The sequence below is a fragment of the Myxine glutinosa genome, chromosome 11, assembly GCF_964187855.1.
Source record: "Myxine glutinosa chromosome 11, kmMyxGlut1.1, whole genome shotgun sequence".
Classification (NCBI taxonomy): Eukaryota; Metazoa; Chordata; class Myxini; order Myxiniformes; family Myxinidae; genus Myxine; species Myxine glutinosa.
Genome location: NC_136271.1, coordinates 99934022 through 99948436, shown reverse-complemented (window position 1 = coordinate 99948436; position 14415 = coordinate 99934022).

Here is a 14415-nt window from a genome sequence, read left to right as displayed (position 1 = left end):
GAGTCGAGCATTTGCAAAAATATTTCTAAAATGAAATCGCTCAATGGTGGCCGCCATCGACCGGATGCGGAAGTTTGCATAAAACAATTGCGAAAAAGTTCAATAGGAGGTTGTTTCACCCGTCGTTCTTTGATTCACAATCGAATGAACCTCTAATTAGTAATTAAAATACGTTAAGACCAACCTCGTTATCTTCAACGAAAATCGTCATCAAACACCAGAACCAATGAGATTCGAGCAATTGAAAAAATATTTTTTTACAAGCTTATTACGCATTTCGGACAGTGAAAACGGCGTCAAATATTCTAACATTGACGAAGAATTATTTTTTAGAAATCTCGCGGCGGTATGGGATAGTTTTTCACGGCCAGAAATACGGTATAAGCGGTTTACATATTTAGTTTAGAAATACGGATAGTTTTTCACGGCCGGAAATATCCGAAGTTGAGACGGAATTCACCGAATTAATCACTGCAAGCTAACGTCTTCTGTCGGTACTAGTAGCCATAGTGATGCCGGTAGTGTCGGTAGTGCGAAGACTACACACATACTGTGAAAACGTATGTTAAGCCCAGTTAAAATTTCTTTAAATAGGCCCTAAGCTAGCACATCGTATAGTTACTTCCTTAAGCTTCTTGTGACATTTATTGTATGCAGGTATTGCCATTGGGGAGGACTGTCTGCTCTTCTCTTTTACCAAGTCTTACCAGGTACGGTACCTACTACACCGACGGTACCTACTACACCTACCTACTACCAACTACCTAACCTACTGATGCCATAGTGATGGGTAAAATAGTGGCAAGAGGCTTTGGCTTCGCCGGCTCATTGCGGCTTTGCAGTCGGTACTAGTATTTAATTTGTGATTGGAGGTAGCCTGTTTGGAATGAAATAGAGATATTGAGTTGAAATGAATGAGGAAATGACGTGAAGGTTTCTCCCTTCTAACCGCGACATTCACGGATTCATCATGTGCAGATTCTCTCTCAACTCCCAACATCCTCAGCAATCTAACTTAATATTCATTGAAGAGAGAGAAGGAATTTCAGACTTGGTGACATTGTGAAAGCTTCCAGAGCAAAATTGAAAAAGAAAAGCATCAAGAAATCCTCTCGCTTTTCAGCATGCTCATTAAATACTCCAAAATGCATCCGAGTGACTCCCACTCAAGACACGTGATCAGGTCCATTGTTGACATGACCTTTGCTAAACGACAAAGGCTTCTCTTAATTACGCTCAACTGGACTCCTTTCACAATGAATTCATCTATAATTTCACATCCACTTTCGTTCTTGCAATGGCTTCTTTGCTGTGACCTGCGATATCATACAAGCACCCTCTGCTTGATGGAGGGTGATAGATGAAAGAAGCTATAATTTGCATGTATAATGTATTTTGTGTGACGATATTGGAATTACATTTAACAAGTGAGGTGTGGCGACCTCTATATTTTAGAGCCTTCTGTTCCTGCAAGAAAATGTAGAGTTGGCTGGACTAACAGTTGGCCTTGTAAGAGTAATTTGTTGAAGCCTGTTGTTCAATAAATGAGGTGACTGCCATGATCGCCCATCTGCTCATGCTCATGCAGGCAGCTCTTCACTTGCTATTGGCTACTGTGATGTGACAGTTATAAACCTGGAGTGACCTTAGGGAAGCCTTTTGTAGGTCAGCCCTATGCTTCAACCAAAGTGAGAATTAGCTATGGTACTTCACCCAAGAATATTCTCCAGTGAAAGATACCATGATATCTACAATGAAAATGGGACAGCCAGCTTAAAGGTCTTCGCAAACGACAGCGTGTGCTCAATGGTGCAACAGGTAATGCTTCAATTGGCAATTATGTTCCAGATGAAACGACAACTGGAGGGTTCAAAACCCTGAAATGTCCATGACTTTCATGTTCATGGTTTATGCCTTACTGGTAATACGTCCGTCAAATGTGACGGGGTGGAACAGTTTATTTGACGGTGCAGCCTCGTGAGCGTGCCAAAGAGTGAAGCCTTGGCCTCGTGTCAGGTGTGCTTATATCTTTGTTTATTAGACACCCTGTGGACATAAATGAACACTGGTTTTTCTCGGCATAACATTGCACGCCATGTGCAGTGAATTTCACCTCCCTGTGCCTTGTATTTATTATTTAAAAAAAAAAACTTTTCTGTACACCGCCCTTGAAGCTCGGTTTGCAAGCCACCGTCTACAATTCCAATAGAAGAGATACAATTGGTCTTTTATGAAAAATGTTTTTCCAGTTTGTTTTATTCTCAAAAATAGACTACAGTGAACACTTTGAAGATTGGCCTTGAAAAGATTGGCCTTTAAAACCTACCCTCATGAAGGCGGACAGATATCTGCCCAAACACACAAACTGACATTGTGTTTTAAATTGTAGATTACCTCTACCGCCGAAGGTAGATGGAGGTTATATTTTCACCCCTGTATGTTTGTTACTTGTGAAAATCGAAGATTTTTCAAGTACTGCATATTGGTTCGTCTTGTACATTATTACTTGCCGGAATAGATTCCAGCAAGTATGTTGGTTGGTTGGTTTGTCTGTTTGTGCGCAGTACTATGTCTGCATCGTTGCACATAGCATTGCCATACTTTACACACATATTTGCCTTGCCCTGGAATAGACTGTGCCCAATTTTTAACTCTCTAGGCCCAATGTCAAGCTCAAGGTCACCCAAAACGATGGTCACCCAATCATTTGCGCCTCCCAATTGAAGCCCCACCCTTAGGGCGGGTACCATTGCTAGTAATATATAATGGCGATACAACAATTTTTACCGCTTTGCTTTGAAGAACGGGAATGAAGGGGGAGGAGCATGTTAATATGTCTGGTTGAAGGCTTTGGGTGGTGAGGGGGGTTGAAGCCAGATTTTAATCTTACAGCTGCCATGTTGGTGCTCGCCATCACTGTGATTCGAAGCGAAAGACGCCTCAGAGCTGTCACATTCACAATCGCTATGTCATATGTACTCCTGATACGTGTTTCCTTCATTGTAAAAACTACCAAGTCAACAGGTAAAAGGATTTTGAGCTGATAGGTGTTACGGCCTTGGCAAGATCGATGGAAACAGCGATCTGTTAGCGTATTCACCGCCCAAATAGCTATGTGGAATTCTCTCATGTGGAGATTAAACCCACGCCGTTTGAACTTTGGCAGAGGTCATTATTTACTTTTAATGATCCAAAATGGCCGATAAAAAGTACATTCCAGCAGGTCCTCAGTCTCTGACCGATTTTTCATTCTGTCTGTCTGTCTGTCTGTCTGTTTGTCTGTCTGCATGTCAGTCTCCTACAGGTCACAATTTTCAACCGATCTTCACTAAACTTCACAAAATTGTGGAGTTGGTCATAAGCAAGAAGCCTATTGCTTTGGGGTCAAAAGGTCAATAGGTCAACATAAGCCAAAGGTCACCAACTTTGTCAAATTTCTAAAGTCCTCAGTTTTCATCCGAATGACTTGAAATTTGAAGAGGATTTGCATATCTAGACACTGAATTCAACCAAGTATTTTTGAGGTCAACATAGGCCAAAAGCCAACATAGATCACATATTACACACATATTTGTCTTGCCCTGGAATAGACTGTGCCCAATTTTTAACTCTCTCGGCCCAAGGCCTCCATTATGACGTCATAATTTGATAATTCGACAAGTACAAAACTTCATCCAATCAAGATGCAATTTCTTGAGTGCCATGTCGGCATAAACTGGTGGAGAAAAAAAATAATAATGATGACATCATCGGTCACGTAGTTTGGGCGCCATCTTGGAAAAACGGAAAAACTTTGCACCTCTATATCTCCGAAAATGCTGAATAGAAAAAATTGAGACATGGCTCATTGTAAAGAACTCTCCATGGGGAATAAAATATGTTAATGATGATGTCATAGGTGCCTCCATTAAGACGTCATAATTCGACAAGTACAAAACTTCATCCGATTAAGATGCAATTTCTTGAGTGCCATGTCGGCATAAACTGGTGGAGAAAAAAAAATAATGATGACATCATCGGTCACGTAGTTCGGGCGCCATCTTGGAAAAACGGAAAAACTTTGCACCTCTATATCTCCGAAAGTGCTGAATAGAAAAAATTGAGACATGGCTCATTGTAAAGAACTCTCCATGGGGAATAAAATATGTTAATGATGATGTCATAGGTGCCTCCATTAAGACGTCATAATTCGACAAGTCCAAAACTTCATCCGATTAAGATGAAATTTCTTGAGCATCAGCAAGGAATAAATTAGTTTAGAAAACAAATAATGATGACGTCATCGGTCGCGTGGTTCGGCCACCATATTTGTCCAAAATGGCCGATAAAAAAGTATATTCCGGCAAGTCCTCGGTCTCTGACCGATTTTTCATTTTTTTGTCTGTTTGTTTGTTTGTGAACAAGATATCTCAAAAAGTTGAGGACATATTCAAACGAAACTTGGTGGATCGGTTGGGTGTGTGACGAGGAAGCATTAATTCAATTTTCCTGAAGATTTGAATGGAGATCTGGATATGATAATTTGACATCTGGATCTGATCGACACGTAATCACGTCATTACGAAATATCTGTCCTACAATTATAACCCTTGCAATCCTCCAGCCTATCATGGGCGATCTCCATATTACAGAATGCATAACCTTGTCTGTTTGAAAATTCACAAGACAACGAGATAAGATAAGACATTTACCCATCCAGCAGCCGCGTAATTACTAATGCGGACTTATTTACTGTGCAGAGGTGATTAGTAATTACGAAAGATGTTAAACCGGATGGAAAAAGTTTGTAAACTTGAACATGACACATTGACATGTAGCACAGAGTTTAAAATGTAAAACGTGGTTCTGAAAGTGACACCTCGTGCTGTCATGAGTCCGTTGTATTCTAGTTTATATACAGTACAACCAGATAGAGCATGAAAACGTGTTTTGGGGGGCATCATTTGGCGTCGCATCCACTTCGTACTCGGGGTGGTGGCCCCGTCCCCTTCCCCTCTCCCTCTCATCACTACGCATATGCCACCACCTTCACGCTCCCTCCACTCTCCCCCTACCCCCCCCCCTCCCCCACCCCGCACCAGCCCACCTTACCCCCAATTTTAAGCTATGTCAGCGACGGTGGAAATTCCATGTAATGTAAAATGCGACTTCAAGACCTCAGCAATACCACCTTCCCTCCCCCCTCAACTCCCAGCCCTTGCTCTCCCCCACTCTCGCCTCTCCACCCACTTTCTCTCCCTCCACTCTCCCCCTTCCCAATTTCCAAGGGGTCGTCTTTAGTATTATAAAAAGCTATCAAAGTAATTACCATGAAACTACCCCGTTTCCTCTCCCGTCTCCCTCCTATTCATACCTCCTTTGCCTACGGCCAGGAAGAGCTTTCAAAGAGCTCCTATATCGTAAGCATCTCACGAAACAGCAGCAGGGACCCGTTCATTTCCTCTGAGATTTTTTTAAACGTTCATTTTTCCCCAGGTTTTAAAAAACGTTCTTTTTCCTTAGATTACTCCCAATTCCAATGAGAACACCTTGAGGAACCACTAAAAATGCAAACACATCGAATATACCTTTTGAATAAGCAAACCCGTCAGTCCGAAAGCCACACATCGTTTTATTTATTTATAATGCATGGTTTGTCTCAAACCGTCTAATCTTGTTTGATTTTCTCGGTGTTTTTTTTAGTTGAGTCTTAAACTATGTCAGCGACAGTCAAAATTATATCATAAGATTAAATCGTAGGATAGGTGAGGGCGAGACTACCGGAAGTAAGCTGTAACACGTGCCCTTTTGTGGGTTTTTTCAACGTATCCAATCACATGACTTGTCGCGAAGGGTGCACTAACCGGAAGTTACGTCGTTCCGCGGGCGGTGATACAAACATTTCGTATTATTTTTCATAAAACTTTATATTGTTAGAAAGAGAATTACTTCTAGCTTGTCGGAAAGTTAAAATTTTAAAGATCAGTCGAGAATTAAGCGAGTTATGATCAAATAACCTACACCGTTTCCATAATTTCCGGCTGTAACACGTGCCCTTTTGTGGTTTGTTTTCAACGTATCCAATCACGTGACTGTTGTCGCGAAGGGTGCACTAACCGGAAGTTACGTAGTTCCGCTGAAGCTGAAAGGGTTTATAAGCTTTGTTAGGCCTCAGAGCACGGGGAGTTTTATATATTAATAAAATCAAAACCTGATAACCCACAAAACACGGCATTTAAATTAGTCTTCTTAGGAAACACCTGTCTCCTCAAATGGTCACAGGTACACCCTCTCACTTTATTATTTAATGATAGAATATGCTTCAAATATACACCAGAGGCCTATGGGACGTCAGGGCTATGCCCAGCGAACAAAATGGCGGCGGCACGCTAATGGGCGGTGCTTGTGATGCCAGGGCAAGCGGGAAGGAGGGGGGTGGGGCGTGGCCTGTATAATGGGCGGTGCTATCACAGACAAGAACTGACCTTCATATATCTACATATATATCTGTGCAGTGTCTGTGTTGTCACTGAACTACTCCCTCAAACGTTTGTGAAATCCTACCAAACTTCTGGTACTTTTTAAAACTTGTTTTCAACTTCAATTGTTTATAAAATGTAATATCACGTATATTACAAATACATTTGTGCATTATGATTGTTTGAATTATGATTGGTGTAAACCATGACAAAACAGCAACTCAGGTACAGTCATTTATCTATATAGCTACACATCTGGGCAGTGTCTGTTGTCACTGAACTACTCCCTGAAACTCTGGTTTCCGTGGTTGTGAAGTGTTTTTAACAACGTGGTGGTGGTTTTGAATCACGTGGGGGTGAGGCATTTTGAATTATATGGTGGTGAGGTGTTTTTAAATCATGTGGTGGTGAGGTGTTTTGAATTACTTGGTGGTGAGGTGTTTTGAATTACGTGATGGTGAGGTGTTTTGAATTACTTGGTGGTGAGGTGTTTTTAATTATGTGGTGGTGAGGTGTTTTGAATTACGTGATGGTGAGGTGTTTTGAATTACTTGGTGGTGAGGTGTTTTTAATTATGTGGTGGTGAGGTGTTTTGAATTACTTGGTGGTGAGGTGTTTTTAATTATGTGGTGGTGAGGTGTTTTGAATTATGTGATGGTAAGGTGTTTTGAATTCCTTGGTGGTGAGGTGTTTTTAATTATGTGGTGGTGAGGTGTTTTGAATTAGTTAGTGGTGAGGTGTTTTTAATTATGTGGTGGTGAGGTGTTTTGAATTAGTTGGTGATGAGGTGTTTTGAATTACTTGGTGGTGAGGTGTTTTGAATTACTTGGTGGTGAGGTGTTTTTAATTATGTGGTGGTGAGGTGTTTTGAATCGGTTGGTGATGAGGTGTTTTGAATTACTTGGTGGTGAGGTGTTTTGAATCGGTTGGTGATGAGGTGTTTTGAATTACTTGGTGGTGAGGTGTTTTGAATTACTTGGTGGTGAGGTGTTTTGAATTACTTGGTGATGAGGTGTTTTGAATAACTTGGTGGTGAGGTGTTTTGAATTACTTGGTGGTGAGGTGTTTTGAATTACTTGGTGGTGAGGTGTTTTGAATTACTTGGTGGTGAGTTGTTTTGAATTACGTGGAGGTGAGGTGTTTTGAATTACGTGGTGGTGAGGTGTTTTGAATAACTTGGTGGTGAGGTGTTTTGAATTACTTGGTGCTGGGGTGTTTTGAATTACGTGGTGGTGAGGCGTTTTGAATTACTTGGTGGTGAGGTGTTTTGAATTACTTGGTGGTGAGGTGTTTTCAATTATGTGGTGGTGAGGTGTTTTGAATTACTTAGTGCTGAGGTGTTTTGAATTACTTGGTGGTGAGGTGTTTTGAATTACTTGGTGGTGAGGTGTTTTGAATTACTTGGTGGTGAGGTGTTTTCAATTATGTGGTGCTGAGGTGTTTTTAATTACTTGGTGGTGAGTTGTTTTGAATTATGTGGAGGTGAGGTGTTTTGAATTATGTGGTGGTGAGGTGTTTTGAATTACTTGGTGGTGAGGTGTTTTGAATTACTTGGTGGTGAGGTGTTTTGAATTACTTGGTGGTGAGGTGTTTTGAATTAAGTGGTGGTGAGGTGTTTTGAATTACTTGGTGGTGAGTTGTTTTGAATTACGTGGAGGTGAGGTGTTTTGAATTACGTGGTGGTTAGGTGTTTTGAATTACTTGGTGGTGAGGTGTTTTGAATTACTTGGTGGTGAGGTGTTTTGAATTACTTGGTGGTGAGGTGTTTTGAATTACTTGTTGGTGAGGTGTTTTGAATTACTTGGAGGTGGTGTTTTCAATTATGTGGTGGTGAGGTGTTTTGAATTACTTGGAGGTGGTGTTTTCAATTATGTGGTGGTGAGGTGTTTTGAATTACTTGGTGGTGAGGTGTTTTGAATTACTTGGTGGTGAGGTGTTTTGAATTACATGGTGGTGAGGTGTTTTGAATTACTTGGTGGTGAGGTATTTTGAATTACGTGGTGGTGGGGTGTTTTGAATTACATAGTGGAAAGGTGTTTTGAATTACGTGGTGGTGAGGTGTTTTAAATTATGTGGTGGTGGGGTGTTTTGAATTAAGTGGTGGTGAGGTGTTTTAAATTATGTGGTGGTGAGGTGTTTTGAATTACGTGGTGGTGAGGCGTTTTGATTTACATGAAGGTGAGGTGTTTTGGATTACGTGGTGGTGAGGTGTTTTGAATTATGTGGTGGTGAGGTGTTTTGAATTACTTGGTGGTGAGATGTTTTGAATTACGTGGTGGTGAGGTGTTTTGATTTACATGGTGGTGAGATGTTTTGAATTACTCCGCCCCCTGAAGGGCTCCTCCGCTCCAAACTCCTCCGCCCCCTGAACACCACCACCCAGTCATTCACAGTAGACAACTGCATCTCCTTCCTCTCTTTCTTCCAACGCAAAATTGACAACATCTACAACAGCTTGACCACCGCCACACCCGCTCCCCCTCCAACCACCTGCCCCCCCCTTGTCCTGCCATCCCCTGTCTCGGTTCTCCCCAATCTCCCCTACTGACCTCTCTGAACTCCTCATAGGAATGAAAACTGCTACCTGCACTCTTGACCCCATCCCCTCCAGCTTTGTCAAGGCCTCCCTCCCTGCTCTCTCTCCAGTTATCATTGCAACAATAAACTCCTCCCTGTCTGCAGGCATCGTCCCATCTTCCCTCAAAATTGCTGCTGTTACCCCCATTCTGAAAAAACCTGGTCTAAACCCTGACACCCTAAATAACTTCAGACCCATCTCCAACCTACCCTTTCTGTCAAAAGTTTTGGAATGCGCTGTAGCCACTCAACTCAAACATCATCTCTCTGCCAATAACCTGTATGAAACATTCCAATCCGGATTCCGCTCCAACCACAGTACTGAAACTGCTCTCCTCAAAATCACCAACGACCTTCTCCTCTCCTCTGACACTGGCAACCTCAACATTCTCGTCCTCCTCGACCTCAGCGCCGCCTTTGACACCATCGATCACACCATCCTCCTCACCCGACTTGAATCCACCTTTAACGTTACCGGCACTGCCCTCTCTTGGATTAAATCATACCTCTCTGACAGATGCCAGTTCATCTCCATCAATAACTGCAAATCCCCCACTGCTCCCCTCCCCCAAGGTGTCCCCCAAGGTTCAGTTATTGGCCCCCTCCTCTTCATCCTTTACCTGTCCCCCCTCGGTCACTTAATCCGCCGTCATGGTCTCCAATTCCACTGCTTCGCCAATGACATCCAGCTTTTCATCTCCACCAAGTCCGTCTCCACCGCCACCCACTCTATCCTGACAAACTGCATCACTGAAATAAAATCCTGGCTTCAAATCAACTTCCTCAAGCTTAACTGTGATAAATCTGAAATAATCATCATTGGCCCAAAAACACTCACAAAATCCACCCATAACTTTGCCCTCAACATCGACGGTATCCCAGTATCCACCTCCCCTCACATCCGGAATCTTGGCGTCATCTTTGACCAAACCCTCTCCTTCGACAAATACACTAAACAGATCACAAAGTCAGCCTTCTTTCACCTGAAAAACATTGCCCGTCTCCGCTCATCCCTCTCCTCCACGGCTGCAGAAACCCTCATCCACGCCTTCATCACCTCCCGTCTGGACTACTGCAATAGCCTCCTCTATGGTTCACCCTAAAAAATCACCAATAAACTCCAATACATTCAGAACTCCGCTGCCCGTCTACTCACCCATTCCCGGACCCGTGACCACATCACCCCCGTCCTTTACAAGCTTCACTGGCTCCCCATCCCCCAGAGAATCCAGTACAAAATCCTCCTCTTGACATACAAAGCCCTCCATAACCTGGCCCCATCCTACCTGGCTGACCTCCTCTCCAGACATACTCCCACCCTCAACCTCCGCTCTGCTGGTACCAACCTCCTGACCCCCTCCATCCGGACCAAATTCAGATCCTGGGGGGACAGGGCCTTTCTCCATCGCTGCTCCCACCCTCTGGAACTCACTACCTCACACCATCAGAGACTCCTCCTCACTCACCACATTCAAAACATCACTCAAGACCCACCTGTTCAACACTGCATTCAACATTCAACCCACAGCATTTAACCCCTGACTATCTCTTCTCCTTCTCCCTCCTTTTGCTTTAAATATTTCCCTATTGATTCTTGTCTTTTTGCAATTGTTGTTTTCATGTATTGTTATGCATTATGTTTTCCACTCTGTCAAAGCGCCTTTGGGCTTCTTGAAAAGCGCTATACAAAATAAATGAATTATTATTATTATTATTATTACATGGAGGTGAGGTGTTTTGGATTACGTGGTGGTGAGGTGTTTTAAATTTGGTGGGGGTGAGGTTTTAAATCACATGGGGGTGAGGTGTTTTATATTACTTGGTGATGTGTTTTAAATTAGGTGGGGTGAGGTGTTTTAAAGTACGTGGGGGTGAGGTATTTTAAATTACATGGGGGTGAGGTATTTTAAATTACATGGGGGTGAGGTGTTTTGAATTACATGGTGGTGAGTTGTTTTGAATTACTTGGTGGTGAGGTGACAAAATCACAGACTGGGCAAACAAATGGAACATGTCTTTCAATCCTGATAAATCTCACACTCTTACGATGTCTCTCCGAAAAGACCGACTGGAAAACCCTCCCATCCACTTTCTGAATAATCCTCTCCAAGAAGTTCTGTCACTCAAGCTTTTGGGTCTCACTATTTGCCATGATCTTTCCTGGGAAAACCACATTTCAAATCTGGCCTCCAAAGCCAGTCGCCGACTGGGCATCCTCCATCGTGCGAAGTCCTTCCTTGGCACACCTGAGCTCCTCACCACATACAAGGCTTTCATCTGCAGCTCTATGGAATACTGCTCTCCCCTCTGGCCTGGTGCTCCTGCCTCACACCTAGCTCGTCTTCACGCTGCTGAAACCAAATCGTTCAGAATCATTGGAATCTCCTGCGATGAAGCTAACTCCAAGGGCCTTTCACTCACTCACCGCAGGCAGGTTGGTGGTCTTTCCGTCTTCTACCGACTCCTCTCTGGCCTTGCCCCCCCAGCTCTCTCTGGGCTCTGTCCCCCAAATATTCCTACAGGTCGCACAAGATCTGCCTGCAACCCTCTTATGGTTAAACTGCCAAAATCAAGACTTTCTGCTCACCTTCACTCCTTCATTCCTCTTTTCTCCCGCCTCTGGAACAAACTCCCTCACTCTCTTCAATCCCACTCCACCCTCCAGGTCTTTAAAACAGCTGTTCACCACCATCTCTTATCCTCCCCCATCCAAAACCTTGATCTTTTCTGCCCCCGCTAATTTCGGTCCCCTTCTGTTTTATACCTCTCCCCCCCCCCACCCCCCTTCCCACGGCTCCTGCCCTCAAGCCCTCTCCCTCCCACACTTCTCCCTGCTCTCAAATGTTGTGGTTGTGTGCTTCCCCTTCTCTCCCCATCTTGTCTTCCGCTCCCTCTTTTTGTATATTTTGTTTGTCTGGTTGATTTGTTTGTGAAATAAATGTTAGCTTTTTCACGAGCCTCGATTCAGTATACAAAAAAGAAAAAGAAAAAAAAAAGGTGTTTTGAATTACTTGGTGGTGAGGTGTTTTAAATTACTTGGTGGTGAGGTGTTTTAAATTACTTGGTGGTGAGGTGTTTTAAATTATGTGGTGGTGAGGTATTTTAAATTATGTGGTGGTGAGGTGTTTTGAATTACTTGGTCGTGAGGTGTTTTGAATTACTTGGTGGTGAGGTGTTTTTAATTATGTGGTGGTAAGGTGTTTTGAATTACTTGGTCATGAGGTGTTTTGAATTACTTGGTGGTGAGGTGTTTTGAATTATGTGGTGGTGAGGTGTTTTGAATTACTTGGTCGTGAGGTGTTTTGAATTACTTGGTGGTGAGGTGTCTTAAATTACTTGGGGGTGAGATGTTTTGAATTACGTGGTGGTGAGGTGTAATCATCCCAAACTTCCAGTCTGCACCTACCCCTCCCGTATGTTTGTGCTGAGGGGTTCCTTTTTGAATTTTATATATTTTTTCAATGTAAATCTTCAACCTAAATTGCCGATAAAAATGTAATATCACAAACACTACAAATAAATTTGTGTAAAATAATTGTTTGTATTATGATTGCTGTCAATCATGACAACACAGCAACTCAGGTACAGTCATTATCCTCAGCTAAAATAAGCCCGTTCCTCAGTAATGATGCATGGTGAGGCGAGCGTGGCGAGCCGAGCCAAGCTAGTATATATACAGTCACGTGAAAAAGTAAGTACACCCCATGTAAAGTTTTGACTTTTTCAACATATTTCAACATACATCTATTTGATCTTCATTTCAACAACATTGATGGATAAATGTGGATATAATATAACAAATATCATGAAACATTTATATTTTGTAGTCCATTGTATAATTTAAATAAACATAAATGCAAATTTCGCATGTGGAAAAAGCAAGTACACCCTTGGCTCCAATAGGTGGTATTGCCCTCTTTGGCAGAAACAACCTCAAGTAGGCATTTCTTATAACTGTCTCCCAGTCTCTGACATCGACTGGGAGAAATTTTTGCCCACTCCTCCATGCAGAATTCTTTCAGCTGTGCGATGTTTGAGGGGTTTCTTGCATGCACAGCTCACTTCAAATCCCCCCACAACATCTCGATGGGATTTAGATCCGGGCCTTGACTTGGCCATTCGAGAGCCCTCCATTTATTTCTTTTCAGCCATTCATTGGTGGATTTACTGGTATGTTTAGGGTCATTGTTATGTTGCAAGGTCCACCTTCGGTTGAACTTCAACTTCTCTGACAGATGGCCTCACATTATCCTCAAGCACCCTCTGGTACAATGAAGAATTCATAGTGGATTCTATGATGGTGAGCTGCCCAGGCCCTGATGCAGCAAAGCTGCCCCAAACCATAATATTTCCACCACCATGCTTTACAGTTGGCATCAGTTTCTTGTGATCAAATGCTGTCTTTGGTTTTCGCCAAACATGTCTTCTGGCACTGTGGCCAAGTAGCTCTACCTTTGACTCATCTGTCCAGAGCACATTGTTCCAGAAGTGCTGGTCTTTGCCTGGGTGTTCATTGGCAAACTTTAGTCTTGCCCTGATGTTCTTTCTGGACAGCAAAGGTTTCCTCCTGGCACACCTCCCATGCAGATCAAATTTGTGCAGCCTCTTTCTAATGGTAGACTCGTGCACTTTGACATCAACAGTGGCAAGAGCTACCTGTAGGTCCCGTGATGACATTCTGGGGTTTTTAGAGACTTCTTTCAGCATCGCCCGGTCTGCTCTCGGGTTGAACTTGCTGGGGCGGCCTGGCCTGAACAAGATGGCAGTTGTTTGGAATCTTCTCCACCTGTAGATGATCTTCCGAACAGGCGAATGATTGATTTCAAATTGTTTGGAGATCTTTTTAAATCCCTTCCCAGACTCGTAGGCATCTATAACCTTCTTTCTGAAGGCCTCAGAGAGCTCTTTTGATCTCGGCATGGTGACGCCGCACACTTCATCAACAAAGAGCAAACCAAACTAAATGTCTGAGGTTTAAATAAGACAGGTTCCTCCAAGATCCTCTAACGAAGTTCTAATCATTTGCACCTGAGCTGGTGCACCTGATTCTAATTTTAAGTATTTGAAGCAGTGATAAATGTGGGGGTGTACTAACTTTTTCCACAGGCAAAATTTGCATTCATGTTTATTTAAATTATACAATGGACTACAAAATGTAAATGTTTCATGATATTTGTTGTATTACATCACCTTTATCTTTCAATATTGTTTAAATGAAGATCAAATAGCTGCATGTTGAAATATGTTGAAAAAGTCAAAACTTTACATGGGGTGTACTTACTTTTTCACGTGAATGTATATACGTATACGCACTGTATTATGAAAACTCAGATGAGGATTGAAACAGCAAAGGACTTGCTTTGTGTTGCTTTATTGGTTG